Source organism: Balaenoptera ricei, chromosome X, assembly GCF_028023285.1.
Source record: "Balaenoptera ricei isolate mBalRic1 chromosome X, mBalRic1.hap2, whole genome shotgun sequence".
Classification (NCBI taxonomy): Eukaryota; Metazoa; Chordata; class Mammalia; order Artiodactyla; family Balaenopteridae; genus Balaenoptera; species Balaenoptera ricei.
This window is the reverse complement of record NC_082660.1, coordinates 103,423,513-103,450,536: the sequence shown is the minus strand read 5'-3', so window position 1 is coordinate 103,450,536 and position 27,024 is coordinate 103,423,513. Positions and strand designations below refer to the sequence as shown.

Here is a 27,024-nt window from a genome sequence, read left to right as displayed (position 1 = left end):
ACCTGTAAAAATTCATGAACCTGAAGTTCCACCAGGACCAGACACCTGAAAGGCTCAATATGATGTATAATAACTTTTTGAATAACACCCTGGATTTGCTTCCCTGAAATAGTCCCACAACCCACCCACCCTGGAGCTTTCCTTATGATTTGCAGTTGAGCTAGTTCCTTTCAAGTTGGCTTCAAGTCTTTCCCTATGGGAATATGGCAATAATTTCCATGTCTCTGTTTATATTTTCTCCAGAGAATGGAAGACTCAGCAATTTTATGGATCTTGGGTGGGAAAGGGAGAAGGACAAAGAAGAAATGATGAGTGTTTTCCTGGTGCTTTCTACCTAACCAAGTATACATTAATGAAAAATTCTGCTGTTTGTACTATGTGGCTCTACCCTAGCACAGTAGTGTGGGAAAAAGAAAAGATACAGGTAAGAGAATAAGATATTATTGTGGCTTTAAATTTATGCCTCTAGATTTTTTGGTTTTGGTTTTGGCTTCATTTTAATACATTAGGCACACCCATAATCTGGTACTTTATATTCAAAAGAAAAAAAAAAGCCTATTTGACAGTGTCATTTATGTAAGGTGATTGCTAACTCAACAGGAGAAAATACATTTTAAAAAAAGTATCTGATTCATAATTTATCAAGTCTTGCTGATACTAGCAGGATTAAATTTTGGTAATTCTCCTAAGTACTTGAATGATAAATACGATGACCACCCCATCATTCTAATGTTCACTAAAGACCAAAGTAAACCTAAAATGTTCTTTTGAATCATGCTTTTTTATAATAATCCTTTAAATCTCTAATAACATATTCATAAATACTAAAATGCACATTTTATTAAAGATTAGTATTCCAAGTAATGAATAACTTATCCCTGACTGAACAATTTATCATTTGAAATTTTTAGATCAATGTTTCTAACTTTTTTGGTGGCTACTGGTTAATTTACTATTTGGGGGGATACATTTTCTACAATATATTTAAACTAAAGATATAGGACAAAACCCGTAAAATCAATTTACTTTTATCTTAAATTTATATACTAATATTTACTAAAAATCTAGTCAAGTCTAAATTAATAGCTACTGATACTAGTGTCAACAACATGCTGCCAGGTATCAGGCAGATTTCTTAAAGCATTGAGTAGCAATCATGATTTTAGAACACTCAAAGTAGCTACGTCAAAGAGACACCATCTACAGCCTTAATTAGAGCACCCTAGTAACTGCTGTTTGTGAATTTGTAACCCATACTCATATCTGCTTTCTCTAGTTAGTGATCCTTTTGATTACTTGCAGTAAATACCCAAGGCTTAAAAATATTCAATACATCTCCAAGTGAACTCCAGGTATTAACCTTGAATGCCCCCATGACCTCCCTTCTTTTACATCATAGGTTGAAACCAATACTTATTCACTGCCTTTCATATGCCCAATTTTCAAACATCCCCACATCCTAAGTTTTAGTAAAGCTTTTTGGTTTTTATTTATTCTCTGTTCAAACAGTTTACTCTGCAGAATAATGAGAATAGATTAAAAGTTACTGTGAAATTTTAATTAACAGAAAACAGAAACTCCTTCTAAAGCTTCTTAAAGGGGAAAAGAAAGCAATATTGACATACAATTTCATAGATAAAAACAAACTATATTTTACATATATATGACTTATAAAGTTGTGGTTTACAATCAAAATATTGCCATTTAAAAAATTTCCCTAAAACGTTCACAAATTTGCTTTAAAATAACACAAAACCGCGCCTCGGAGACGCCGCTGCCGCCAGCACAGCCGGAGACCTGAGCCGACACTGGGGGCTGTCCGTGGGCCCCGCACTCCCTCGATGAGTCGGAGAAGTCCCGTTGTACCAGAGTAAGATGGACGGTAGGTTTGATCGTGATTGTGGTGAGCTGGAGCCACCTGGTCACTAACAAAAGACATCTTGTTAACCAACCGCCCCCAGGGCTTCCTGTTGAAATATACAGCAACAAAGGAAGAAAAGAAGCAAAACGGAAATAGTGCTTACCAGCACCTTAGAATGCTGCTGCTCAGGACCAGTCCAACACTGAATGTATCTGCACTGTGAGTAGAATGTTCATAGAAGCCTGTTGTGTGCATATTTATTCACATTTCTGTTAAATGTTAAATCCTTCAGCACAGTAAATCTGAGTGCATAGTATGTCATTTCATTCCGTTTGAGTTTCTTGAGTGTTTTCTTTAAATGTCTGCAGAGTTGCTGCCCCTTTCGTCACCTATGAGTACTGCAATCTTTTTAATTCTCAGTATGAGCAGAGCTTTTTGAGATTTAAATCTAAGGGGAACTCAACAGGCCTGGTTGGCATATGCAATGAAACCACCTTGCTGTGGAAGCAAAATTATTATTTTTTCTACCTTTTTGAAAGATCTTTCCTTTTGATGCCAATTTTCTTCCTTATTTACACAAGTTCAACAATTTGAAAGGAAGAGGCAATAGTAAGGGTTTCAAAATGGCAGAGAAAGTTGAAAGTCTCATGAAATCTGGGCTCTAGGTATATGGACTTAAAACCATTGGGTTGTGGAGGCAATGGCTTGGTTTTTTTCTGCTGTAGACAATGACTGTGACAAAAGAGTAGCCATCAAGAAAATTGTCCTTACTGATCCCCAGAGTGTCAAACATGCTCTACGTGAAATCAAAATTCTTAGACTTGACCATGATAACATTGTGAAGGTGTTTGAAATTCTTGGTCCTAGTGGAAGCCCGTTAACAGGTGATGTGGGCTCTCTTGCCAAACTGAACAGTGTTTACATTGTTCAGGAGTACATGGAGGCAGACTTGGCTAATGTGCTGGAGCAGGACCCGTTACTGAAAGAGCATGCCAGGCTTTTCATGTATCAGCTGCTACGTGGGCTCAAATATGTTCACTCAGCAAACGTACTGCACAGAGATCTCAAACCAGCTAATCTTTTCATTAATACTGAAGACTTGGTGCTGAAAATAGGTGACTTTGGTCTTGCACGGATCATGGATCACCATTATTCCCATAAAGGTCATCTTTCTGAAGGACTGGTTCCTAAATGGTACAGATCCCCACCTCTTTTACTTTCTCCTAATAATTATACTAAAGCCATTGACATGTGGGCTGCAGGCTGCATCTTTGCTGAAATGCTGCCTGGTAAAACCCTCTTTGCAGGTACACATGAACTTGAACAGATGCAGCTGATTTTAGAGTCTATTCCTGTTGTACATGAGGAAGATTGACAGGAGCTTCTCAGCATAATTCCAGTTTACATTAGAAATGACATGACTGAGCCACACAAACCCTTAACTCAGCTGCTTCCTGGAATCAGTCGAGAAGCACTAGATTTCCTGGAACAAATTTTGACATTTAGCCCCATGGATCGGTTGACAGCAGAAGAAGTGCTTTCTCATCCTTACATGAGCATTTATTCTTTTCCAATGGATGAGCCAATTTCAGGTCATCCTTTTCATATTAAAGATGAAGTTGATGATATTTTGCTTATGGATGAAACTCATAGTCACATTTATAACTGGGAAGGGTACCATGATTGTCAATTTTCAGAGCATGATTGGCCTATACGTAACAACTTTGATATTGATGAAGTTCAGCTTGACCCAAGAGCTCTGTCCGACGTCACTGATGAAGAAGAAGTACAAGTTGATCTCGAAAATATTTGGATGGAGATAGTGAAAAGTATTTGGAGGATCCTGCTTTTGACACCAATTACTCTACTGAGCCTTGTTGGCAATACTCAGATCATCATGAAAACAAATATTGTGATCTGGAGTGTAGCCATACTGGTAACTACAAAACGAGGTCATCATCATTCTTAGATAACTTAGTTTGGAGAGAGAGTGAAGTTAATCATTACTATGAACCCACGCTTATCAGAAAGAACAAAGCAAAGAAAAATCTGATAAGAAAGGCAAGTCAAAATGTGAAAGGAATGGATTGGTTAAAGTCCAATAGCATCACAGCAAGTAGCTGAAAAAGAAAGGGAAAAGAATCAGGGATTTGATTTCGATTTCTTTATTGCAGGAACTATTCAACTTAGTTCACAACATGAGCCTACTGCTGTTGATGACAAATTAAATGACTTGAATAGCTCAGTGTCCCAACTAGAATTGAAAAGTTTGATATCAAAGTCAGTAAGCCGAGAAAAACAGGAAAAAGGAATGGCCAATTTGGCTCAGTTAGAAGGCTTGTACCAGTCTTCTTGGGATAGCCAGTTTGTGGGTGATGGGGAGGACTGTTTTCTCATAAGTCAGTTTTGTTGTGAGGTAAGGAAGGATGAGCAAATTGAAAAGGAAAACACTTACCTCAGTTACCTGGACAAGTTCTTTAGCAAGGAAGAAGATATTGAAATGCTAGAAACTGAGCCGGTAGAGGATGGGAAGCTTGGGGAGAGAGGAAGTGAGGAAGGATTTCTGAACAACAGTGGGGAGTTCCTCTTTAACAAGAAGCTTGAACCCATAGGCATCCCACAGTTTCACAGTCCAGTCGGGTCACCACTTAAGTCAATACAGGCCGCATTAACACCTCCTGCTATGAAATCTTCCCCTCAGATTTCTCATAAAACATACAGCAGCATTCTGAAGCATCTGAATTAAAACACTCAGCAGACATTTCTTTTTGTATTCTTCATGAAATGTGTTTTGTCTTTGTTATTCCTAATGTTTAAGTCATTTTTTTACTTGAATCAGATGGTGTCATTTAGAAAGGATTTTTTTCTTGGTTTTTAAAATCCAGACTTTTTTCCACATGTGAGATGGTTTTCATTTTAACTGGCATGTCATTTGCACACAAAAATAAAGAATAGAGCAAAATAATGCAATGCGGGAGGAGACAAAAGAAATGCACTAAGACAAGTAAAAAACATTCTCTCATAGAACAATGATCTGCTTTACAGGAAACAAAAATCTTGCCTTGAAATTTACACAGTGAGACTGTACATAATTGCATGAAAATATCTATTTTTTTCTTAAAATATTTTTCATTCTTGAGTATTTTCAAGTTTTTCATACTGTACACATTTCTTAAAAACACATGATACCAGCAGCAACTGAAAATGAATGCCGAATTTGGTACACATGTGTTATCTACCTCAAGGTAACAGAAGTATGTGGCAAAACATATACCACCCATACTGCTTCACAATATGCTCTTCTATTTAGCCAGTGCAGTAAACTATTCTTAATAAGATTCACTCACCGTTTATAACTGTTCTGGTATGCATTCTTTATAGTGAAGTGTTACTACATCACATCTTATTTATTTTAGCAAATCAATATATTTTCTGTATTTAATTCTAAAAAGTTAACTTAGTTTTTGAAATTTATTTGCAAATACACTTTTACCATTTGGCACTATGGTTTGTTGTCTACTTAGCTGAATATATGTCAGTTTATCCTAAGGCTGTCCATGTACTTAATTTACTTAAGTATTCATTTTAAGTAAAGCGCTCACTGTGTATAGGAATTTGTATTTTGGAGGTACTTGATCTATCTACAAAGAAAAATTAGGAATTACTTTATTATAAAATGCTCCTAGAAGTCTTAATTGTGTTTATTTAAAAAGAAAACTGTAATGTTAGACGTGTGTGCATGGAAGTAATTAAGGTACATAATTATTGTAGTTTAAAAGCTGTACATGATAAGACATATTTTGTTTCTACTGTATGTTTTTACTGAATGACCTGTTCCCCATCCCAAGGCAAGCATGAATAAAATTAGGTTAAATGTAAAAATAAAACAAAAAACCCCACAAAACCAGTGACAATATGTTTCAGGAGCCAAGTATTGAAGTAACTACTACATTGTATAATAGGCATGTTCTTTTCAGAGTAATACATTACTGAAATTATTAGTATGAATTGTTAATATGGTAGAAATATATTGAAATGAATTTTAGGAGAACTGGTATATTTTATTAATTTATGGATTTATTCTCTTCCCTGTTCCAAAATAAGTTTAAGGTGTTTTACTGATGTGGCATTGATTTATGTATTTAATAAATATTAAGTTCTTAATATATAGTAGGTAGATGGAGATAATGATACAGAAGGCAAACATTATACTTGTTCTCATGATTTTATAGTATAGTGAGAAATATTATAAGATGAAAAGCTAATTAAATAAATAAACTGGACAAAAGAAAAGCACACATGGAGTAGAAGGGCATTTAATTTTTTTTCACATACAGCAATTAAGAGAGAAGAAAGCCAATGGAAAAACAAAACAAAACCAAAAAACGAACAAGGAAAGACTTGGGATTTTCAAACGGCATCTTAAACCAGAGAATGGCAAACATTTTCTGTAAAGGGCTAAGTAATATATATTTTAGTCTTCGCAGCTACTCAACTGTACTTTTGTAGGTTGAAAGCAGCCATAGGCGATCCTTGAAAGAATGGGTGTGACTGTATTCCGGGAAAACTTTATTTATCAATACCAGTAGTCAGCAGGATTTGGCACATGGATGTAGTTAGCCAACACCTGACCTCGAGGGCTAGGAAGGGGGAACTGAGGTGTGGTTGAGGATTGATGGAGATGATTCAGTATTTTTTTTTTTTTTTAGTAATACAACTTTATTCTTAAAATATCTTTTTTTTTTGCTTCAGAGCTAAATACTTTTTTTTGAATTTTATTTTATTTTTTTATACAGCAGGTTCTTATTAGTTATGTATTTTATACATGTTAGTGTATATATGTCAACTCCAATCTCCCAATTCATCCCACCAACCCTCCCCCCCCCAGCTTTCCCCCCCTTGGTGTCCATACATTTGTTCTCTACATCTGTGTCTCTATTTCTGCCTTGCAGAAATAACCGGTTCATATAAACCGGTTCATCTGTACCATTTTTCTAGATTCCACATATATGCGTTAATATATGATATTTGTTTTTCTCTTTCTGACTTACTTCACTCTGTATGACAGTCTCTAGGTCCATCCACGTCTCTACAAATGACCCAATTTCATTCCTTTTTATGGCTGAGTAATAGTTCATTGTATATATGTACCATATCTTCTTTATCCATTCATCTGTCGATGGGCATTTATGTTGTTTCCATGACCTGGCTATTGTAAAGATGATTCAGTATTATATTCAATGTTGCTGCTTGGAATTATCAGGGATAGAGCTAATTCTCTATATATTAGGGTCAGGTTGGGAATTGAAAAATAATCCAGGCACTCGAAAAAGGTTTCTGCTTTGCTGCATCAGATAAGCAGAAACCTTTAGTAAGGATAGTTATTAGATTTTTGAAGGACATTAGTATTCAAAAGAGAAAGGAATTTAAACAGCATTTCACCCAAGCCACTAAGAAAATTTCATGGTGAATTTGAACATTTGAAGTTTCATTTCATTAGGTACTGAGATCCTCTATTTTCAATAGGAATCAAAGCTCTGTAATTCAAATGAACACAACAAACTCATATTCATGTATCCTTCACTTTTACACAAAGTTCTTGATCAGGCTGAGGAAGTTCCCTTCTATTTCTAGTTTGCTGTTTTTAATCACAAAACGGGGTTGGATTTTGTCAAATGCTTTTTTGAGTCTATTAAGGTAATCAGGTAGTGCTTTTCCCTTTATTCTGTTAATAAGGGGCATTATATTGATTGATTTTCACAGGTTGAACCAACTTTGCTTTTTTTTTTTTTTTTTTTTTTTAGCTGCAAAAAGCTTTATTGTTTCCATTTGGTCCAAGGCTTGGGAGAGGGCTCCAGGGTGGTTAAAAAGCTGCCTAGTGGCTGCAGAGAGGGGCTTCAGGCAGAAGCCCTGACACCAGGGGGGCTCCTCAAAGGCTTCTGGGCTCTGGAGGCTCCTAGTTGTGCTTGAGGGTGAGCTTTTCAATGAGGTACTGGCCGAGCCCAGCCTGGGACCAGCCAGCCTGCGGAGGTTAGTCAGGTGGTCGCCATCTTCTTGATGAGTTTCAGCTGCTCCTGCCGGAAGCGGCTCTCCAGGAAGTCACAGGGGTGCGTGTCTGCGCCGGCAGAACCCAGGGCCTGCGGGTCCGCAAGGGCCTGGCTCAGGTTCTTCTCCATGAGAATGGCGACTTCCATAGCGTCCCGAGTGTTACCCCAGTCATCTTGGGACGGCTTCTGCACGTCCTGGAAGAGGGTGCGGCTGCTGCGCTGGTTTTGCATTTTCAAGAGACGCGTGCCCTCGTGCTTCTCCTCGGCCAATTCGCAGAAAAAGTGGCCCACGCTCTCCAGAGCCACATCCTCGTGGTGGAAATAGAAGCCCAGAGAGAGGTAGGTGTAGGAGGACCCAGATGCATGTCAACTGGGCGGTTGATGGCAGCCTCCACCTCAGTGGAATAATTCTGAGGAATCTGGGAGCTTGTGGTTAATCGGTAATACGGAGTTAAGCTCCAAAAATGGCGTTGGCTGGGTCCGAAAGCTGAGGATGGCTGAGTGGCTGATTCCAAAAGTTGCGACTGGAAAAAAGGTTGGAGGGTGGTTGGAGGGTGGTTGGAAGCTGGAGCAAGGGGCGTCCCTGGGTCTGTTCTGCCCAAACACTGTTGAAGCAAAAGACAGACCCGGGGGATGGCTGAGCGCCCTGCCCCAACTTTGCATTTCTGGGATAATACCCATTTTATTATTTTTATTATTATTATTTTTTAAAATTTATTTATGGCTGTGTTGGGTCTTCGTTTCTGTGCGAGGGCTTTCTCTAGTTGCGGCAAGCGGGGGCCACTCGTCATCGCGGTGCGCGGGCCTCTCACTGTCGCGGCCCCTCCCGTTGCGGAGCACAGGCTCCAGACGCGCAGGCTCAGTAGTTGTGGCTCACGGGCCCAGTTGCTCCGCGGCATGTGGGATCTTCCCAGACCAGGGCTCGAACCCGTGTCCCCTGCATTGGCAGGCAGATTCTCAACCACTGCGCCACCAGGGAAGCCCAATACCCATTTTATTCGTGTCCAACCTTTTTCATATATTTGCTAGTATTTCGTTGAGGATGTTTGCATCTATATTCCTACAGGATATTGATTTATATAGTTTTTTCCCTTATGCTATTTTTGTCTGGTTTTGGTATCAGGATATTATCAGTCTCATAAAAAAGAGTAGGGAAGAATTCCTCTTTTTTAAAAAATTTTTGAAAAAGTTTTTGAAGAATTGGTGTTAATTCTTCCAGGGGACCACCAGACATGTCAAATAATGACAATTCTCTGGAAATGAGGCTCTGAAGGAGTGTGCTAGCTCTGTTCCCTCTGGTAGGTATTGGGCTGCTAGTTTGCACTGAGATTGCAGGCTCTTGGTTTTCAAGGCTACCCCGGAGCCTGAGAGGGGTAATGAAATAGGGCAAGTTAAAATGCTACAGACTGTTGTTCTTACCAAAATTCAGTCATTTTTTTTGAATAAACACTCCCTGGATTGCTTTGAGCTTTTAAATAACTTCCAGAGTCCTGAATTAGTTGATTCTGACAATTTTTGTAAAATTTCTTGTTGCTTTTAAGGAAGAGAGAATTTTGGAAGGACTAAAGACTGATATCCACATATAATCTTTGTGTTATAAACACATCTTAAAATTTTATAATCTCACACAGTTTAGAAATTGTAGAAAATTTTGCACACTGAGATCATATTACTAATACACAGAATGGAAATGGTGATTGTGAATAGAAGTATGAATGAGAATATGGAAACATCATGTTCATATTCATTTCCCAGTATCTAAGGGATGCATTATACACTGTTCTTCTAAGTAAACCTATAGGTGTATTTTATAATATAGTATTTTAACACAATTGTTAAATATTTGAGACAAATATTTTATGTCAGTCGTTGCTTTATCTTGTAATTTTGGTTATGTTTGTTTCTTGCTGCAATTATTTTATCCCAGTCTACTTTATGTTTTTTAAAAAATTTTATTGGAGTATAGTTGATTTACAATGTTGTGTTTCAAATGTACAGCAAAGTGATTCAGTTATACATATGCATATATTTATTCTTTTTCATATTCTTTTCTCATATAGGTTATCACAGAATATTGAGTAGAGTTCCCTGTGCTATACAGTAGGGCCTTGTTGGTTATCTATCTTATATATAGTGGTGTGTGTATGTTAATCCCAAGCTCCTGATTTATCCCTCCCCACGATGTTTCTCCCTTTTGGTAACCATAAGTTTGTTTTCGATATCTGTAAGTCTGTTTCTCTTTTGTAAATAAGTTCATTTGTATCATTTTTAAAATTAGATTCCACATATGAGTGATATATATTTGTCATTCTCTGTCTGACTTCACTTAATATGATAATCTCTAGGTCTGTGTTGCTGCAAATGGCATTATTCTGTTCTTTTTTTATGGCTGAGGAATATTCAATTGTATATATATATATATATATATATATATATATATATATATATATATACCATATCTTTATCCGTTCCTCTGGCAAAGGACATTTAGTTTGCTACCATGTCTTGGCTATTGTAAATAGTGCTGCAGTGAACATTGGGGTGCATGTATCTTTTCGATTTATGGTTTCTCCGGATATCTGCCCAGGATTGGGATTGCTGGATCATATGGTATTTCTATTTTTAGTTTTTAAAGGAACCTCCATACTGTTCTCCCTAGTGGTTGTACCAATTTACATTCCCAGCAACAGTGCAAGAGGGTTCCCTTTTCTCCACACCCTCTCCAGCATTTATTGTTTGTAGTCTTTTTGATGATAGCCATTCTGACCAGTGTGAGGCAATACCTGATTGTAGTTTTGATTTGCATTTCTCTGATAATTAGTTATGTTCTACTTTACATTTTAAAAAAATGTTGCCATAGTCAGAAATGTTATATTTTTATGTAGCCAAATCTCTCAGTCTTCTCATTTGTGTAATCACCTATGGTTTCCTTGTCTTAGATGTTAGGTAAATATCCAATAGTTGGCTAAATATCCTTTTCAATTTCTTCTTGTGTTTACTTGGATAGGTTTTAAATAGTCAACTTTTTAATCTTCCTAGAATTTATTTTCTTGTGTGAAATGAGGCGAGAATCTAAATTTATCTAACATGTTTTCTTTTATCATTGATTTTGATGTCTCATCTATCATAAATAGTATGACCTATTGCTGTACTTTTAACTTTTTAAAAAATGTTTTTATATGTTTAATCCTACATCCACACATTATTATTATACTGGCTGTTGACTTAGAATATATTAAGAAATGACTTTTCTATTTCCATCTTTGAAAAATGTTTATTAGAAATATGCATTGAAGTTTATTAAATGATTTTCAGGCTCTACCAGAATTAATTATAGTTTACTGTGTTTAACCTATTGCAATGCCATATTTATATATTTCATAATATGTTTAAAAATCCTTAAATTCATTATATAAAAAGAAACTAGCATTAGTTAGGTATATTTTTTTTCCAGGAAACTTTACAGATTATATCATTTATGCATCACAATAACCTTATAAATTAGTTACAGATCAAAGCCAAAAACCCCTGAGGTTTGGTGATATTAACACTGAAAGTGATGCAGTTGATAATTTGGATTTGAATATACATATTAAAAGCCATGACTTCACCCTGTTAATTCAATTTGTATTGTGTTTCATTGAGAATTTTTCTATGTTAATAACTAGGGAGTCACTGTATAATGGAGAGACAAACATGCAAACAAAAATTTCACTACAGTGAGTTAAGTGCCATGACAGAGGCAGTGCACATGATATTCTGGAAATACTGAGTATGATAAACTTAACTCTCCCCAGGTTTATAAGGTATGTCTTCTCAGAGAAGGCTGGAAAGGGAAGAAAGTGAAGTTTGGAGGAAGCAAGAGAGTTGGACAAAAAGTCAAGGAGATCTGCAATGATGTCATAGAACACAATATTTGTGAATGAAGGAGTTACAGAGCTGGAAGGAAGAACTTTATATTGAGATGTAGGAAGTTGATTACAGTAGACCCGCTCTTAATTTTTGTCAAATTATAAGAGTAGCTATAAAAATCATGTGGCTCTGTGAATTTACAGTAATGTGCTTTAAAAAATGTTTATTCCCACATTTGGCGTATATATGCCAACGATATAGTATTCTGTACTTTCTCTACTGCCAGTTTTTTAGATTAATGCAGATTTTCTAGTCTTCCAGCTTCCCTTGTCATATCAGGAAGTTGGAAAGCAAGACTGAGAGTGAGTCAAGATCTCCTTTTACCACTTTTCCATCCTAACCGAGGAGATAGAACTTAGGTTGAACATGTGAAAGGAGCACGGTCAGGAATGACTGAGACGTGACCCGAGGACCTCCATGTTCACTGCTTATGCTGAACTTTTGCTGAACAGTCTAAATAAAACTGCTGAATAGTTGCTGAGCTGCCAAAAGGAAAGAAAAATGCTGAGAACTGTACTTTTTCTGAACTAGAGAAAACATACCTTTCCGTAGTAATAGATGAGATATGCTCAATAACCCAGTTGTATTTATAGAACAAATTTATCCTCCAATCCACATTCTTGGGAAACAACTTGTGTAATGTAAGCCTGCGTGAGCTTCCCGCTTTTTCCCGTAAAAACCCCTATCCATTTCCTCTGATGGGACACTATTCTGTGTTCCTCTGGAATCTGTGATCCCAGAATAGCAATTCTAAGACCCCAAATAAACTGCCTTTTGGCCTCTTTATAGTTTGTGGTCCTTTGGGTTGACAAACTTTAGTATTGTTTCTCATTCTAGTCACATCATCGTAGTTTTTATAAACATTTACAAGTTCTACCATGAATCCAATACTCTTTATTAATTTCTGGTAGGGTTTTAGATTTCTTTTTGTTTGATTTGATAGGACTTGTGTGAAATGCTAAGACCAGTTTCCAGCATTTTTACATATTCTGATACTTTAAGGTGCTTTAAGGTAAAAGCTATTCTTTTAGTTTTAGCTTAGGGTTGAGGAAAAGTATCAAGGAGAAAGGTGGGCCTGATTGCCTGATGTAGAATATCTTTTTCAAGTCATCATCCGAATATCTCTTTAGCCCTCCTAAACATTACAAATTGATTTTGAAAGGAGACAGAATGGAAATTTATGGTCAAATAGCTCAAAATAGGGCAGTGCTATTAAGTAGAAGCAGATAAAAATGAAAGACTTATAGAAAAAGCACTCTACTAGTTAACACAGTCATTCCTCGGTATTGGGGGTGGGATTCAGATTGGTTCCAGGACTCTGGGCGGATGCTCAAGTCGCTTACATAAAATGGTGTAGTATTTGCATATAATCCTCCCGAATGCATAAATCATATCTAGTTTAGTTGTAATACCTAATACAACGTAAATGCTATGTAAATAGTTATAAATACAATGTAGTTGCTATGTAACTAGTTGCAGTTGTGTGGCAAATTCAAGTTTTGCTTTTTGGAATTTTCTGGAATTTTTTTTTTTTTTTTTTTTTTTTTTGACCTGTGGTTGGTTGAATCTGCAGATGAAGAACCCGCAGATACAAAGGGCTGACTGTATTCTTTGGAAAACCTGGCAAGGATAAGTAAAACTTTATTTTAGTTAGGGAAAGGACTGTTTACAAAACAGAATACTATTTATTATATAATTTTCTTTGTGGAACTTGATGAACACAAGATTTCTTTCAGCCAGTAATTTGAACAATGCATGGCTCCATTTTGGATGAGGAGAATTTATGTTTTGTTATTATATTGTCGTGGTATTAACACCTGCATAACATTTTAGATGTTGATTACCTAATATTACTGTATATTCTTAGTACTCAAGTCACATTTTAACTTCCTGCTAATTAATCATATAAAATGGTCTGTTGTCCTACAAATTTGTAGCACTGACTAGGTATAGTTTTAGGTTCCACGACTTCACAGGAAAGTCACTAAGAATAGTACATGCATTATAAAAATAAATCTATAGGATTTCATTAAATAGTTAATTTTGCTTAGCTTTCTAAGAAATACAACATTAGTTATGGTTTACAAGTGTTCCTGCCCAGATATTTCCTCATCCCATCAAGTATAAAACCTAAGTAAAGAGGTCATACCTATGTCATGAAGAATTACTTCTCTGAGATCTAATATTTTGCTTTTTACTCCAATCCCATCTCTAGCCATTTTTCCACTTTCATTTTCCCATACCTTTGTACATTTTGAATGTATATCTGGAAAACCTGGCAAGGATAAGTAAAACTTTATTTTAGTTAGGGAAAGGACTGCAATGCCTAGAATGACATCTGTAAATACCCCTTCTTCAGATCCTTTTCCTGGTCCACCAGACAAACTCCTACACATAAAGACCCAGCTGCGACAGTACTTCATTTGGGAAGCCCTTTGTAAAACTGCAGAGTTTAGTAGTTTAGTTTAGTTTTAGTAATTAACATACAGAGTTAATTATTCCTTCCTATATCTTCCCATGGTACCCTGAGTACATCTGTATCTTAATATCTATATTTTGCTGTATTTTTCTTTTTATCTCTTCTGGTATACTGTAAACTTCTTGAAGTTACAGTCTGCCTTAGTAATGTTTGTTTGTAATGTAATGTTTCACATAGCTCAGTTAATAACACAGATGTCAGTCTCTACGTGTTCTATGGTGTCACAATTTCCGATTATTGACATAATAAGCCCCACCCAGATTCTGGACCAATGAGAGACAGACCTAGTAGTGTACTAGGAGCTTCTAACAACCAGCTCTTGCCCTCTGTGGCCGAGCTGCTTAGCAGCTGGTCTCACTGCATAGGTTCCAACATTCTTGCTACAGAAAAAGATCTTTGGTAGAGATATAACTTGTCATTCTGGAATGACATAGGTTGTGTGGAAGCAGAATATCTACTTTTGGTCTTCGATATCTCATCTCAGGTCTAGATTTCTCTGCATTAAAATCTTCTCCTGTGGTATCTTCTCTCGAGAGTGAATATCAAGACTAGCAAAAACACCTGAAGTTACGTCACTACCAGCACAAAAAGCTTCCTTGGACTGTCCAGATACTCCATGTTTGAACTGTTATTTGGTACTTCAGATTTGTGAATTTGGGTTCAATCCGATGAACCAGTCTCCAGGATGGGGATAGCGTTTTTTGCTCGACTATTTTATCCTATCCTGGAAGAAATTTATGACAGTATTAATGGGCCTCCTCCACCAACTTGTCTTCAAGAGTTTCCAAATCCTTATTTCTTTTTTTTTTAAAAGGAGAGGGTGTATTTGGAACAACATCTTCAAGTTGAGAAATATGATTACAAACAAAATCCTTACCCCACGTGCTCTGACACTGAAAGAAAAGCCTGGAATAGACCTGAAATGGGGTGAAGCTGAGGAATTCCTCCTTGTGAGCCTTATCATGCAGGAAAGTGTTAAATAGTCAGAAGCGACAGACACACGGAGAACAAGATGGGATGCAAATCGAGTCTGTCTTGTAAAGGGAATCAGCAAGTACTTTCCACATCTGTGGACCATTCTATTCGCATTCACAGCCTACTGGAGCATTTATATCCTTTCCCCCTCATCTTTTTCCTGAAGCTGGACCAGAGGCAAAGAGTGAGGAATATCACTACAGCAAAATCACCAGGATTCGTACCACCACCTCATGCATGAGCCCAAGATAACTTCTTGAAGGAATGACTGTGTTTCATGGATGTTTTTGTGTCAAAAGGGGCAAATACCCTGAAATGTGTCACTGCCTCGTCTGGGAGTTTATGCCTGCAGAAAGAAGTGTGTGGGAGCCTTTATAGACATAGGATGAAGCGGATTTGAAAATGTGATGTGCTGTGGAACTTAAGAGCTCCTCTCAAATTAAGCAGTGGGGGATCCCTGGAGCTAGTCAGAATGCCTCATACATCAGTTCATCCTAAACCTCCTAGAGAAATGGCTCAGTGGACAGACGTGGATTATTATGTCTATTCTAAAATGTGAAACCTGTGTTTCTTCACCAGATCTTTAGTGAGTGGAGGGAAGGAAAGAATTCTGTTTGGGATTTCTTTGCTTTCATGCAGTTTTTTGTTTGTTTGTTTGTTTGTTTTGCTTTGTTTTTGTTTTCCCTTAAAGCTGAGTTAAGATGGTTTAAGCTCTTTCATGGAACCAAGTGCTAATTTAGACTTTTATTTGAATTGCTTTTGCTGCAGCAACGATATATGTATGTATATATATATCAGTATACTAATACCAGGAATTAGTATAATATATATATATTATACTGTATAATAATATATATTATTATATATATATACTGATATATATATATCAGTATAATAATCCCAGGAATAACCTAGCTAGCATTTCCCACAAAACTGGAAGAGGCATTTGTTAAGTTATAGAACATCTACTTCCTAGCAGCTTTCTTTTTACCTCCTAGTTTCAAGCGACTATTTTCCATGCTTCCCCTAGGTTTATGCTATTGTGTGCTGCTCTAAAGTGTCAGCCCCGGGAGAGAGTGGTAAGAAAGGAACAAAGCAATAGCTCACGGCTATCAGGAATCCTATATTTGAAAATACTCAGGGGATGAGTCAGAGCGAACAATGATGATGAGTTAGGGTAATGGCTTCCTGTGGGGGGAAAATTAGCACACAACAAACCTCTCTTGTTCCTTTTAAAGTGCCACTGACACAAACCAGGCCCTAGCATCTTCTTTTGGTACCCTGAGCTCCCTGGTCGGGGTGGACATGAAATGGGGGAGGGTGTTGAGGATGACTGTTTCATGCCGAAGTCACAGAGCTCAGGTTCAAGGTAAGCCTGCAAGACTGAATGGTTGCAGAACTGAAGGCTGCATCTTAGAAAGTGGAAATACGGAACTGAATATGGACATGTGCACACATGTGTCTCTTCCTTGTCTAAAGTAATCAGTCTCTTGAACGATCGTTTTCACCATGATAAGTTTGTCACAGAGGAAGGCAGTGGCCATAGCTGCCTGGTATTCTGGGCTGGTTTGAGGGGATAGATGCTATGGTGAATGCAGGTGTGTTCCAAAAATAAAAGGAAAACAGGGAAAGAGAATGACCAAAATGAAAAAATAGGAGAAAGGGGAGAAGGAGAAACCAAAAATGAACAACAAAGAAAGAGTATGAGGTGGCCCTGCAGTTTTTCAGATGAAATATTCCTGCTTACACTCGCTCACTGTGTTTTGAAAATCAGTGTCATTTCTAAAGGAACTGTCCAAATTTTCCGGATATTCCTTCTCCTTCATCTGGTTGGTACGATGTGACTGCTTATGCTGGTAAAGGAAGCGGCTCATGGTGCCGATGATGGAGAAGATGATGAATATCACCACTGCTATTACTCCTCCGATGAGAGCCGAGTCACTTTGCACTGCGTTGGTGAGTGGTTCCCTCTCATCTGTCTTCTCAAAAAGATCTGATGAAGAATGCACCGTGGTCACTGCATTCACATCCGAATCCATCATCATCGAGCCACAGCTGGATTCTGTCAAGATCCCTTGGATGGTTACAGGTGCGGTGGCGGCGTGGCGCAGGGCTGCCTTCAGTGGTGCTATGTGCTTGTATTGGACTGAAGCCAGACAGCCAACAAAACCCAGGGTGTTTGCTTTAGCAACTTCAGAATCCAATCCAAGATTCTCTGTGACTTCGCCCAAGGTGAGGGACCTGACAGCCCTGAACTCAACCTCTGAGGAGAAGTTATAACTGAGTCAGAGTTACTGATCCATCTGAATGGTAAGCCCTCTGCCCTCTCGGTTAATCTTCAGGTGATGCAGTCTTCTGTTGGCAAAGTTCTCTGTATCAATGGTGAATACATGGGTTTCTTCCTTGCTTAGCTGGTAGCGAACTTGTAAGCTTCCTGCTAGTGTTGGAGGGTCTCCTGCAGGGGCGGGGGGTGGCTGTGTCCCACCGCGAGGGCAAGGACACTAGCAGCAGAAGCTCTGGGAAGCACCCCCTGGCGCGAGCCCTCTCGAAATCCTTATTTCTTGAGTCTGTTTCTGACATTATTTAATCATCGAGGTTGTAGTTTTAATGTTTGCATGCATTAATAAAGGAGATTGTGAAATATATTTTGGATGTGTATGATGGATTTTGGGTAGATTTTCATCTACGGGGTGACATGACTTTTTATGAGTGCAAAGAATTTAATTAGATGAAACTATAAAGACCTTTTTGACTTCCTAAGTCTGCAGTATGTTTAAAAAAGTTAATCATAAACTTAAATATCAAAGGACATTTTGTCTGGTAAAAATATTCAAATACTTATTATACTATTTGTTGTTTTTTACTTTTACTTAACAAAATATCCACTCTTTAGCATAATAATTCAATTTATAAGCCGGTATTACTGGGGAAGATTGGAAATTAGTATCAGCTACTTCAATTCGCTAACAGTTTATTTGGGCTTAAGATGGCATTTTCATCATTCTCTTTAAACATTCTGGATCTGTCTTAGCTACTAGACAATGTCTTCATAGAATATGGCCCGGTTTTAATAATGTAGGTTTGTTAAGTGTATAACCCATATAAGGGATGGGGAACAAAATTGGGGTAACCAAAGAAGGAGTCATAGAGTTTTGGGATGGCTACCACTCTAGATAATGATTTCTACAGAAAAGCAGTTTAGGTGAGTAAATAACCATTCACAGAATACTAAGGGACATAAGAGAAGGTAGTGGGACTAAAAATATCTAAAAAATTGTGGCTGCATAGAGACAGTAGGGAAAAAAGTGACCCTAGGAAGAAATGGTTGTTTTGCCACGAGGAACCTTGAATGTTTGGAGCATGAACCGGTGGTTGTTAATAAATAGATTCCATGTAAATGACTAACGAAGGCTCATGCTGGGAGCAAATAGTAGCTTTCCAGAAAGCAAAAATGTTCCCATGAAGAAGCTTCCTGCAATAACTCCTCTCCTATCTTCTATTCAGACTATGCATTTAGAAATATAGTGACATAAAACATTTAGCCTTGATAGACAAACTGTAGATTTAATATGCTAATATATTTCTCAGTGAATTAAATCTTCATAATGAATGCCTGCAATGGGAATATTATCATGACTTTTTTTTCCATAAGGCAGATATTGTCATGATTAAAGTGATGAGAAATGTCATGTAAAGGTAAAGAGGAAATATGTAAGGGTTTCCCCAATATGAGTATTCCATATTTATATGTGACATCTGTATGTTCTTTGGATATTTTGCTATATTTCTATTGTCATTGTACTACTTAAATATCTTTCATTATCCAAAGACTTTAAAGGATTCTATAAACATTAGCATATTAATCCTCTAAAAAATATGTAGGGGGGGTCTGGGGAAAATTATGAAAAGATGAAATTGGTCCTTGGGCACTTTCATTACTTTCAAACCTCTTTTTCCCATTTATAGTACCTATATTTTAATTAAGCAATTTGAATATAAATTAGATTTCTATGATTGGAATTGTAGGGAAGGCAAAGTGACAGGGAACAATTTTGGCTGGTGTGGGAGGACAAAGCAACTTTCGCAGTGTCCCTCAAATTACACCTGATAAGAGGCTTACTCTGAAGTTCTAAGAATCCCAAGAACACACTTAGCCATTCTATCTATGACATAAGCAGTTTGTTAGTCTAACTGTGTCACATTTTGTCTGTTATTGATTAATATTCAATATAATATAATATAAAATATTTTTATAAATTGGTTTTTAAAAACAGAAACTATACATTTTAGCTGAACCATCACTATCATATAATCACTTTGGGATGAAGTATAAGAATTTTTCTTTTTTTGTGTGTGTGATGAAAGTCTTGGTTCAAACTTGAAATTGAAGACATGAAATGGCAAAAGAAAAGGTGTTGAGACAGGTACAGGGATGAAAATAGTGGATGGATGGTGAAACCGTATTACAGGAGGAGGCCCTGAGCCCTGGTTAAGGAGGCAACAAAGGTTAATCAGGAAATGAAGCTGTTATGTCTACACCTTGAGGAACAGATGAATCATATGTTAAAGTATGAAAATCAGATAGGCAGGGGGAAAAAAAGGGAAAAAAGGCAAGAAGAAATGGCTGGAAAGTAAAATGGAGCAATCGCGGCACCCCATGGGACTCAGCAGGATAAACAGGGAAAAGTCTCCTTTAACCCATTGGTGAATCCCAGGTCTTGTCCTGCCTGTTTCCCTCAGATTAAATGTACTATCTGGCTACATTCCTAACTTTCAACCTTTATGTTTTGTTCCCTGGATTCTGCTCAGCTTCCTTTTTCTTTGGCATGCCTTTTTCACAAACAAATAAGCTTTCCTCTTGGCATAAACATATTCATAAGATCTGAAGATAAAAAGCTCAAAGTGGTGAAGAAGCTTGCGGCCTGGATTTTAGATTTGGGTGTCATTGGCAGATGGTAGCTGAGAATATGAAAGTACATGTGTTGTCCAGGGAAAGACTGTAGGGGAAGTAGACACCGGACCAAAGACTTTGATAGCTTTTTGAATTACTTTTTACCTGAAATTATGGTACTGCAACAAGTCCCTAGAAATACCAGTTGAAGGCTGATTTTCTCCTTCTAAAATGTAGATTACAAAAGCTTACTCCAGAATCCATATACTAAAGCTGAAGGCTTCTAAATTTTTATTTTATTCCTTTTGATCACTTTAACGTCTCTTGGATATTGCAAAGTTTTACAAAATCAGAAAGTAATTATATACAATTTTAACATTACATCATTTTGGCAGCAATTATTTCTTAATGATTTTTATTCTTCTTATCTGAACAACCTTATATAAAATAAAAGCATACTATTCTTAGATTCAGCAACATTTAATTGCTAGTTCAGCATTGTACAACCTCTACTCTTACACTATCGTGAAATGAACACAGACTTTGAAACTAGACAAACCTGAGTGTGCGACACAATTTCACTAGCTTAGGTGTCACCAGCTCCATGAAGCCATTAGCTAGTTTTCTTTTTGTCTTCTCAAGAAACTGGCATAGATCTAACTTGACAATTATACCACCGTGTATTAAAATTATCAGCTACTGTCAGTTTCCTTCATTACAACTCCTATCAGGCAAAGGAATATGTTTATTCAACACAGAGCCCAGCACGTGTAGGTGCTCCTTTTAATGTTTGAAAAGACAGATGAATAGACAATACTCAAGTGGCTTGATTTATCTTTTTCTTACAGGAAGAAGGAAAAGAGAAGGATGGTAACCTTTTTTCAGCTATGTAGATAAAAAGAACCTAAGCACACTGTGTCAGTAAAATAAGCCCAGAAAATGTAAAGCTAAAAGGCATTATCCTGAGCAAAACTCGATGAAGTAGAGACCCTTATCAATGAAATCTCTGATTGTCATCATGGGCTACATAATAATTGTCATCTGGTTAGGGAGACAGAGGAGTTTCTAGAAATTAATTTGGCTCTTTGGAAATAATGGAGCATATTTCTGAGAAAAAGGTAAATTGTGAAACTCGATGGCACGTTCTAAGATGACTGCCCCCCTTTTGTATTTAATTAGCTCATATTCCTAATGGAAGTGTCAGGAAATAGCACAGAAACTCCGTGCAAAAGCTCCTGACCTCATGCTATGATTTCCCATCTCTGTGTTTAATAGTATCATTAGACCAGACTTTGAAGCTGGCTTCCATAGAGACTCCTATTTGCTCAAGTAAAAGAGATAGATGAGAAAGCTCATTATCTTGTATTTGGAACTTTTTGCAGCTCCATAAAATCGTATATGAATACCTCATAGCTAGTGCTAAATATTCACTAGATAGCTCCCATAATTCTACTGCAGAATCCCTGATTGCTGATTCCAAAATTACAATGCCTCAATTTAAAATAAGTGATTAGGCTCTCAGGAATATGGTATAAGTTTCAAAAATGGACCTTTTTGGAATAGGGGAAATTCTTTATTGTCTCTATACCTCATTGCACTACTACTTTCATCAAAGACGCTTTGTGACTTAGAAAATGCATCCAAATTTAGGGAAACTGCAGTAGTCTTTTAAAATTAAGATCATTCATTTGAATAAATTTATATATATATATATATATATATATATATATATACACAACCAGGTTTTCCTGATGATAAAGTGCTTTGCACAGTTAGAGCTTGTCAAAGTGGTTATAGTTGTCCATAAATGCTCAGATTCTATCAGAGAGTGGATGTTTAACTTGGTAGGAACTAACTCATAAAATTAGGCAAATCTAAGTAAAGTATGCCTTGCTAGCATGGAGGCAAATATGTCACCATGATGGTAAAGAACAGGGCAGAAAAGCTAATCTTGATTGGAGCTCATTTTACTACATCTAGGCACCACATCTATCCATAGCAACAAATGATCTTGCATTCCTTTCTATCCTAGATTCCATGTAAATTGCTTTTTCTTGGATGTATTGATGATGAACTTTGGGGAGAGCCTGTATGATTCTGAGTGGAATCTCTACTGTGATCTAGGCAGATGTCTTCAACTGCTTATTGGTTAATGTTGTATGTCTGGGCAACATAGGAAAGCCAGAGGAAAAAATTAACACTGGAAATGACACTTGAGGGAAAAAAATCATAAATTAGGGCTTGGTATCTGTGTTAATGTGTAGGTTGGCTCTTCTCTTCTTCACTGCCTAATAAAGACAGCTGAACATTCTCAACTACCTAATAGGGGCTCCCTATGTTCTTTACTGTTGCATTATGTTCCCCACTGCTTGAAAGGCTGCCTTGAGTCCCTCTGTGACTAGCATGAGCTGACACACACACAGAAAGGCTTATTGAGCCATATCTTATAATGAAGTGAGAGTTGCCTCAGTCATAAGAGGGCTAAATAAACAGCCACAAAAACTTGTTCCTATGGAATGGGTGCTTTTCTAGCTTACTCTAATGTTGACACACCCAGTATTCTTACCACACAGGGTTAATTTCCCTGATCACATCATGTATTCTTATTTACCACTCATTTTTATGTCATTCCCACTACTTACAATGTCAAGCCCTACTCCTTCTCTGCCTGTCAGAATCCTATATTTTAAGAACTCTCTTGGCCAGCATATGGAATAGTGCTTCATACACAGTAGATCCTAAGTGAATACTAGTCATTGAATAAATGAATGAATTAGTGAATGAAACTTCTGAGCTGATATATTCCTATCGGAAGTTTGTATATACTTCTAATTTAGCATCTATCAAATATTATCATAGTGGAATGTATATAAACATATGGATATATTTATAAATATATGAATATATACTTTTCCTAGTATTTGTGTATTTCAACATGCTCTTCAATGACTAAAAACTTCATTGCATATTATAATTTTATTAAATGGGAATGTGAACAGGAGGATGCATAACTTAAGGGATTTGACTGATGTGTCAGAACAGTAGTATGTTGCCTACACACAAAGAACTTTCACCTAGTGCATATATAAGTATGTCCAGGTGTGTGTGTGTGTGTGTGTATGTGTGTGTGTGTGTGTGTGTGTATATATATATATATATATAAAATACAAAGTAAGTGTCATACTTGGTATTAACCTGTTTAATGACTGATAAATTCAAGTCTATAATACTTGTTATATCTTTTCATTTAATGATTTTTTTGTAGTCTGTTTTTAGATATTGAAGAGTTAATTTTTCTGCCCATTGTGGGAAAGAATATGTACTAAAATTTCCAAATATCCCTCAAAAAAAGAAGAAAGAATCTTTGTAATTAAAATAAATCTTTTTATTCTTCAGGGAGGAGGGATTTTGAGTGACTATTGACCTTATGGCTCCTGCCAACCATTTGTAACTCACAAGTGGTGATATGAATCATGCTAATAAATGCCAAAGAATGCATAATATTTCAATTTGCCTTATTGTCACTTTATTATTCTGAGTGGCATTCCTTACTAGAGAGCTGTGCAGAGACTGTTTACCTGAAAAATATCATCTTTTTTTATTGAAGTATAGTTGATTTACAATGTTGTGTTAGTTTCTGGTGTACAGCAAAGTGACTGAGATATATATATATATAACTCAATAATATATATATTCTTTTTCAGATTCTTTTGCATTATAGGTTATTACAAGATATTGAGTATAGTTCTCTGTGCTATACAGTAGGACCTTGTTGTTTATTTTATATATAGTATTTTGTATCTGATAATCCCAAACTCCTACTTTATCCCTCTCCCCCTCTCCTCCCCGATTCCCCTTTGGTAACCATAAGTTTGTTTTCTTTATCTGTTTTGTAAGTAAGTTTCTGTTTTGTAAATAAGTTCATTTGTATCATTTTTTAGATTCCACATATAAGTGATATCATATGATATTTGTCTTTGTCTGGCTTACTTCACTTGGTATGATAATCTCTAGATTCATCCATGTTGCTGCAAATGGCATTATTTCATTCTTTTTTTATAGCTGAGTAATATTCCATTGTATATATATACCACATCTTTATCCAAGAATATCATCTTGGAGAAGTTAACACATTGAAACTAAAGTTTTCTAGCCCTTGAAATTCACTAATAGTAACTTTGAGGTTCAAGAAAATACCATTTGAGTTTGATATTGTCTCAATGAGTCCCTCTCTGACTGTTAATCCTTAGTCACCCCTCCCTTTTCTCACCTCACATGACACATTGTGTATGTGTCACTTGGTCTAAACTGCTTTGCATTGTTTTTTATCTCTTTCTATAAACATCAAGGGTAGGGATCATGTCTTGTATCTCTGTGTCACTTGAGCCTAGGTACCTAAACATTTGAAGGGGAGGAGAATGAAAGTAATTGGGGGGCTCGCTCTCTGTCTCTCTGTTGTGTTTTTAATAGCAAGGAAATAGTCATAAACTGGTATGGTCAAAGTTTAAGTAAAATTTAGACTATATAGACAATATTGAAATTTAGAATGGAGAGATAATTTTAAATATAATTAATTCAATGCTATATAGTGCTGAAGACTTGAGCAATGCTCTCCTTTTGTGGGGAGAAATACATATATACTGTATATAATATATATATTTGCACACTACTATGGGCTATTTAATTTTATGTAAATAACTCTCAAAATAGTTTGTTCAATAATTAACTATGGAACTCACAGGAGATGTTTCTTAATGTTTTCAGAGTCAAGGATTTAGAAATAAAAGGTAAATATGTACAGTAAGAAAGTTATTTTTAGTACTATGATAATACACTGTCTTTACTATGACCAACAACAGCATATTACAGTTAAGCAGTGTTTTTATGTGATAACTAACACCACAACATATTTAACTTCGTATAGAAAATATGATGGGTTTTAATTGTAATCTGAAGAATATAAGCACTACTTGAAAGTTCTTTGTGTGTAGGCAACATACTACTGTTCTGACACATCAGTCAAATCCCTTAAGTTATACATCCTTCTGTTCACATTCCCATTTAATAAAATTATAATATGCAATGAAGTTTTTAGTCATTGAAGAGCATGTTGAAATACACAAATACTAGGAAAAGTAAAGAATTATGTCATTGCCTGACATTAAAACCCCAAGCACTGTGACTGGGTCAGATTAATCAGTTCCTGGTGTAATCAAGGCCAGGTATGCTTGGGAAGCTCTAAGTGCCTAGGGCTCTCTTGGTTTTAAAGGACTGCAGTCTGGTTCAATAGACTCTACTACTGGCTCTGAAACTACTTACCTTTGTGTCTAGAGTAATCAGTTAACCACACTGAACCTTAGTTTCCAAGTCAGTAAAAGGAGGGAAGCTGAGATGTTTGAATTTTAAGGTCTCTTTTAGTCCTCAGACTCTGGGTATAAACTAGTAGGTTGTCTTCCTAATTATCTGGGGAATATAGAGATGGCCAAGCCATTCTTTCAGACTTATTGAAATCATATTAACAGGACAATGTTAATACTAATATAATTAATTTACAGCAAGATTAACACTCAGAGCTGTGTGAAATCACATGAAGGAAGCAAATATTCTTACTGAAATTTGGCCATTTCATATATGTGATTTCCAAAGACCCCTATCTTAGCACATGCATACCATAACATCTCGTATAGGTGACAAGTACAAGGTTAATCTTACTACTGTGTCTCAATGGGACATTGCTTGTTCCCTTTCTCTAACTGATGATGATTCAGTCCCCGTATCCCAGAAATAAATCCCTTTTCATATATACTGTTCTGAACTACAGCCAGATGCTCCATTTATGAGAACAGACCTCATCCAGTCTGACTAGGGGTATTTCAGTTACACACTGTCCGTCTTGGCAAAATTTTCTTTAGTTTGATTAAGCCGTATTGCCAACTTCCCAAGTGAGAACACTTATGGAACAATGTGATCTTTTATAGCCACTAACACTACTTAATCCTGGTAGCACAACAATTAATTGATTCTTTAATTAATTTAAGGGTAAGAAGTAAAATCTGTCGGCACTTTAATGCCCATGGATGGTTAACTTATATATACTGTAGCTTAGGTTAAAAACTCAAAACACAGTGTTGCCTAATCAGTGAAACTGAACTTTTAATAATTAGAAAACCTTACACTAAATGGCCTTCACCAGAATTTACCTTAGGCCAACTACAGGTGGATTGGAGTTAAGAGGGCCACAGTGTGGCAGAAAGAATGGTATAGTGGAAAGAGAACAGGGTCAAGGGTGACACATGATTTGTGGTTCCAGTGTTAACAATTACTGTCATAAGCATATCACCCTCTCTGGTTGTCAATAGAATGAAAAAAAACCAAAACACTTGGTTGCAGATGTGGCACTCAATTCTCCACCATGTCTTGATACATGAGAATAATGATAGTGCTTCAACCATCTACCTCTTTGTGTCACTGTGCTTATTAAATGGTGTAAAGAGCTCAAGCTTTGGAGTCAGACAGAGCTGAGCTCTGTAGTACAGCCAGACCTGGAACCTAAATCTCCTGACTTTCAATCCTGTACTCTCTTTATTATACCATGCTTGAGGCTGATCAATGGAAGAGAAAGATAGCTATGAAAATCCATAATGTCCCCTTACAGAAAGGTGAACATGGGTAGTACAGGTAATGTATGTAATGAAAAGATTATTCTTTGAAGATTATTTGAAGACTATTGATTTATAAAGTAACTTTTCCTATCGAACGTTAATTGTCCTAAGTCCAAAGGACAATGAGAAGCCAGTGATACCTAGCTTCAATATTTGGAAGTATAAAGATTAGATCAGTTAAACATCACTATCTTCCT

At 36.6% G+C, this 27,024-nt stretch overlaps 1 protein-coding gene and 2 pseudogenes across 1 annotated transcript in view; 1 reads left to right on the top strand and 2 right to left on the bottom strand.

Moving 5' to 3' along the window:
• Positions 1-27,024, bottom strand: part of HTR2C (5-hydroxytryptamine receptor 2C) — a 114,096-nt gene that overhangs the window by 53,709 nt on the left and 33,363 nt on the right. The gene's annotated exons all lie outside the window — the stretch shown is intronic.
• On the top strand, positions 2,485-4,607 carry LOC132357443 (mitogen-activated protein kinase 6-like; annotated as a pseudogene).
• LOC132357875 (ferritin light chain-like) lies at positions 7,818-17,148 on the bottom strand (annotated as a pseudogene).